At 38.4% G+C, this 6,000-nt stretch overlaps 1 protein-coding gene across 2 annotated transcripts in view; it reads right to left on the reverse strand.

Annotated features, from left to right (window-relative positions):
• The window catches only part of LOC129425527 (NXPE family member 3-like), a 133,826-nt gene extending 131,601 nt beyond the window's left edge, over window positions 1-2,225 (reverse strand). The window contains exon 1 of one of the 2 annotated variants that reach the window (XM_055181525.2): window positions 1,836-2,225. The gene's annotated coding sequence lies outside the window, so the exon portion shown is untranslated. The remainder of the gene's footprint in view (window positions 1-1,835) is intronic. The other variant, XM_073863975.1, reaches the window with a different exon arrangement.
• Between the last annotated feature and the right edge of the window lie 3,775 nt (window positions 2,226-6,000).

A 6,000-nucleotide genomic window follows, 5' to 3' on the forward strand; every position in this document is an offset into this window, starting at 1 on the left:
CATCATAGCTCCATATTTCCTCAAAGTCTTCTATATTATTCAAGCATAATATCCATGTTCTAAGGAAATTCTAGCTCTAACAAGACTTTTAAAGAACATACAAACTTCAATATTGTTATCTTTTTAAATTTTCCTCATTTGAGTTACGTAAATTGCCATTTTAGCCTAGAGACAAAGAGAGAGAGAGAGAGAGAGAGAGAGAGAGAGAGAGAGAGAGAGAGAGAGAGAGAGAGAGACTTTTTTTTTACTTTTTAACACACTTTATTAAACCATCTGAAAACCACCATACACTGAAAAAAATGATTAATTGAATTTAATAATTTTTTTTAAGGTAAGTGGTTGCAATCAATTTATTTAAGCTACATTTAAACAAAAAAGATTAGTAACGTAAAATGAAATATAAAACTTTTGTTTAAATGTAGCTTAAATAAATTGATTGCAACCACTTACCTTAAAAAAATTGATTAAATTCAATTAATCATTTTTTCAGTGTATTATACCAAACACATTGCCATATAATCAGGGCGTGTAAAATTATGTATAAATGAGAAATATAAACAAAAACAAAAAGAAAAGAAAATAAATTAACTCAATTATTTGGGATAAAACCAAGGCATCACCAGGTAAAAATTATGTCACCATCATCACCAAGCATCAATAAAGTTCCATTTACACACCACTTCAAATCAAACTCAAATAGGTTTTCAGTCATTTGATAGAATCTGTATTCCACCCTTACTCTAGATTCAATCAACCCAGTGAACAGCTTTAGAACATTAATATGTTGTCCTTCAGCAGCCAGACTGCGAGACTTCCAAATGGCTAACTTCGCTTGTCCTAAAATGAAGTTAGCCACAGTGCACTGCTGCCTGCGTGCCATTGAATACTTGCATCCAAAAAGAAAAAGTTTCATGTCAAAACCAAAACCCAACTCCCCAAGTATTTTCATTAACAGTGTAAACAATGGAAACAATCTGGAACACTCTGTGAAAACATGATAAACAGATTCTGGTGCAGAACAGAAGATGCAAGCTGGTAAAACATTCATATTAAACTTTGAAACGTGTGTTGGTGGGTAAGACACAATGCAGTATCCTCCACTGCAGATCTCCAGATCGTTTGGGTAAGGGACCCTTATAAAAAAGCCTCCAAGAAGGAGAAACATCAGCTGAAACCCTTAAAAGCTCTCTCCATTTCGTATCACATTTATCTTTTATTGCCTCAAAATAATCCGTTTTAATACAAATCTGATAAAGGTCTTTTTTCCCAACCAGCTCAAAATCAAGTTCTTGTAGCTGCTTAAAAGTAAGCAGCTTTCCATCACAGTCATCCCCTGAAAGAACCTTGAGAGACACAATTTACTTAGGGAAAGAGCATATGGAAGGGCCTCCAGACAAGAGAGAGAGAGAGAGAGAGAGAGAGAGAGAGAGAGAGAGAGAGAGAGAGAGAGAGAGAGAGAGAGAGAGAGAGAGACGCCCGGTAGAAAAGTTGAAGGAAATGAACAAAAGATTAATTTATAGCTATTATACGCATTTTTTCAGGACGTCCTTGAGACCGATGGCAACTTGCCTACGACCCGCCTATTCTACAGCTTAAAATAATGTTATCCTATTATTAACTAGATGAGGTTAAAGTTTGTGAACAACCTTTATGTTGGCTTGAGAAAGCCTAGTCTGAAAGTAATAGATGGAGCTGCAGTTGGGGCAGTTGAGTTAGTTGAGGCAGATGGGTTAGTTGGGGCAGAATTGGGCAGACGGGGCAGATGAGGCATTTGGGGCAGAATGGGGCAGTTGGGGCCTCTAACCACCAATTAAAATACCAATAAAGCAACTTACCCAATTCACTGCCTGATTTGTGTCTTGCTTCGAATTCCGTCAATCCGGGATCATCAGCAGAGGAAACCTAAATGCCGGCCTGGCGCGGAATTCTCACCTCCCAGGGCTTTGCTTCGAACTCTTAGACGAATTCGGCCGACGTCGGGCTTCGGCTTGTCTCCTCCACTGCTGGGTATGTTGGAATCCGGCTCGAAGGACCAAAATTTTAGATTTATTTAAATTACCTTAAAAATAATTAAGACACATCAGACCAAGAATAAAGGTTTAAAACTCGCGAGGGAAAGAACCAGAGAGATTTCTCATCAAGAAATACTCAAGCTGTCTCTCTCCGATTCTTTGTCTGCAAGCTCTTTTTATCAGATGGGTTGACACCCAAAAAAAGATAAGTGCAAGATAACATACATCATGGATTTTTAACACGTACACACACACATCTGAAAACATCTTTAAACTAGACTATAGGTAATGTGTTCTAAATAGATAAGCAACTTTCACCTTGAACTTTAAGGGATGGAGGTGTCAAAACCACAAAGTACAGCTTGTACTCTTCTCCTATCTATGTGGCTAAAAGAAAGAATGCAAATCATAGTTTGTTTTCTATTACAGAGAAAACCTTAATAAACACATCTACTTGTTTAGTAAAACACATCTATTAAAAAGAAACACATCTAATAAATGATAATAAAATCATTTTCCCCAACAGTAAGACTTTGTTTAGTACAGTGTATATGAGAGAGTATTCTGGGGTGGGATAAGAATTGTTACTTTGTTTGTTTATGTGTGTGTAAAGTAGGGATGCACCGAATCCAGGATTCGGATTCGGCCGAATACTGGGCTTTTTGAAGGGGTTCGGGTTCGGCCGAATCCTAGATTTTTTTTCCACCGAACCGAACCCTAGGCTTGCGCTACGCTGGTCGGCGTCACGCTGCCGTTGATTACACACATCGGGTGCTGACGTGGAGATGAGCTTTTTCTTTCGGTGAGCCTTAGGAGCTGGACACACCAAAACCTTTAAACACGGCTGAAAACGCCTTGAGGACGCCAAATGCCAGCTGTTTTTCAGCCGAGCGCTTGGTAGGTGTGATGCTTCAGCTGTGAGCCGGTTGATTGCTGTGGTAATGTCCCGCCCCTCCTCCACTGTAATTGGACGGCCGTGTGAAAACTGACATTGATGAGCGGAGCTTCTCACTCAAAGTTGAATATGGTTTTCAGCGCGGAGCTGCTTGCTTATTGGAAAAACGAGCGTGTCGCAACGCATCGCTTTCATTATGCATAGGCTTATGGTAATGGAATAAGGATGCAAGTAGGATTCGATATTCGGTTTCGGATTCGGCCGAATCTTAAACGGTGGATTCGGGATTCGGCCGAACCTAAAAAATCTGGATTCGGTGCATCCCTAGTGTAAAGTGAAATCATTAATAGTTTTAGTACTGTGTAGTGCTTATGGGACAGGGGGTACAGAGAAGTATTATTGCTGTATGTCAGCTTCTTATGGCACAGCAAGCATTTTACCTTGAAACATGAAATAATGGACATGAAGACCACACTGTCATAAAGTGTGACTTATAATTATATTAACATAGTAAAATATAACAATTACACATACTTTATTGTGAGCAACAATTTCAAAATACCCCCAGACAAGGGAGTATTTTCTCTTTCTTCTTATCTAATACAACAATAATATATTTTAGCTAATAATTAATCACAATATATATATATATATAATCTACTACTAATAATAAACTCTCCAACACACTGCTTCTACAACTCCTGACACCTATCCAACACTAAAACGCCACAACACCCACAAGGTGGTGCGAGTTTCGATACTCAGACCGAACCAATGACGTGTTCCACACAAACCGAGGCCTCGTTTGTCATCGTCACGCAGGGCCGGAGTGGGACTCATTTTCAGCCCTGGAGTTTCATGCCTTAGACCGGCCCACTTTAGTTCACGACTGACTATTAAAATAATATCTTTAAACCCTCAGTAGTATAAGTCTGCAGTAGTGCACTGTTCTCTGCAGCCTTGCAATTCACTGTATTTTTCAAATATAATTTCATATTCCGTGCAAATGGCCTAAACAATTATAATTTTTGCCATAATCATGCAGCCCTGCCATAAGACCATATATTACTAAAGTAAACTTATTCAAAAACTAAAGGAAACAAATGTGTTTGTGTTTTTCTCTATATTTATATTTCTAAAAAATGGTGAGTCTTGAGATTAACTGTTGATAACTGTTGGGTTGCTAACGTTTGGAAACCCCTGATATACAATACACAAGCAAGATTTATCAAGTGTGCATTTGAAACAAATGGAAAAAAGTATTTTAGTACTTAGATCATGTCTATTGCTAAATAACGTAGGCTAAGGTGGGCCTATACATTGTGTTAAAAAAAGAAAACATCATGGATATACTTTTGAAACTACTTTTTTTAAATAAACTAATGAGTTTTGCATCAAATAGATTTTTGTTCCTCTTGCAATAAACGATGAATAATGACTATTCATAGAGAATTCATCTATGACTTGGATAAAAAATATGTTTTGTAAATTCTTTTCCTTTTAGAGGCCAGCCCGTTTGTATTAAGACGCGCTCAAGTTTATTTAAAATATAATAGACGCGCGGCCGGCAAGCACACTCAAAAGACACGCTCAAGTTTATTTAAAATATAATAGACGCGCGGGCGGCAAGCGCACTCAAAAGACGCGCTCAAGTTTATTTAAAATATAGACGCTCGGCCGGCAAGCGCACTCAAAAGACGCGCTCAAGTTTATTTTAAATAGACGTGCGGCAGGCAAGCGCACTCAATATAGACGCGTCTGAAACAAAACTCGTGTTCAAGTGAGCGCTTTGAAAACCAGAAGACAGCGGCACGTCCTGCGTTTCCCATGCGTTTTAGATGTCAATGAACCCTAATGCAAGAATTCTTCCAATAAGTGGTCGGGACTCGGGACACAATCACTTGTGCATAAAGCGGCGGGGACATATCTCACCCGCAAATACGGGTCATCTCGGTGGCATGACAACACCTGCCCTCGTGGCCAAAAAAACAGACCGGCCCACCGGGAATCCTCCCGGTTCTCCCTATGGCCAATCCGGGCCTGTCGTTGTGAATATCACGGAAACGATACAAGCCTCGAATCGGGGCTTCATCTGGAATGCCCCTTTTTGCTCGACACAAGCTCCGGAGCCTCGCTTCAGATGTCACATCACTATCTACAACTCAATGTAAGTGTAAGATTTTGTTATTCTATGTTGTTATTTGGTGAAGTGCATATTGTGTTGTGTGTGTTTTTGTATATTTGTTCAGAGGGTTTTTGTTTGACCTCATTCATCATCTTATAAGGACTCTTCATTGGACTATGATTGATCTAATTCCACACTTTAATTATAACCTGGATGTACTCTTGGATACGGTTTGAGACAATTTATGTTTCACTGTCATTCCTGAACTTTAATAATCAACTGATATTATCTGGACTATTTGGATCACTGGGACATTGCCTATGTGTCTGCATTTAAGCAGGAAGACTCAAATGTGCTAATGGAAGGTTGTAACTGTTTCCTGTTTATTTTTGTGTAAATGCTTTTCCATTGTCATCACTGTTTGTGTATATACATATATTGTTTGGGTTTCACTCTTTAAACTTTAATGCATCTCTCTACTCTTAGAAGCAAGAATCTACTCTTTATTTAATATGTGACTCAAATCTGAGATGTTACACATTTAACTAGACCGAGATTCTGATCCTGCTTGTGTTTTATGCGATGGGTGAGTTGTTTTGATTCGTAACCCTTCAAAAAACGTATGCTATTATATTGATCACAACATTAGTGTGTAGACTGGAGTCAGCGTGTCTGCCCGCGGACGATATGCACATCAAGAGGTATTGTACAGCAATATAAATGGCCATTTTAAGACACTTCACAATAAGATTTGTACTGTCAATACATTACGTGAAAAATCATTGTAGATTGTAAGTTGCAAACTTAATTCTGTGCTGTGTTAACCATCGAATTTGGACTAATACTGTAATATCTATGACTGAAAATTTCGTTTTGAACATCACGTATAAACTTACATAATGAAATAAACAATGTCATCAAACGCAACATTTATAAGACTTGATTACCTTATCAATCAACGTGATTTC

The sequence above is a fragment of the Misgurnus anguillicaudatus genome, chromosome 25 (assembly GCF_027580225.2).
Source record: "Misgurnus anguillicaudatus chromosome 25, ASM2758022v2, whole genome shotgun sequence".
Classification (NCBI taxonomy): domain Eukaryota; kingdom Metazoa; phylum Chordata; class Actinopteri; order Cypriniformes; family Cobitidae; genus Misgurnus; species Misgurnus anguillicaudatus.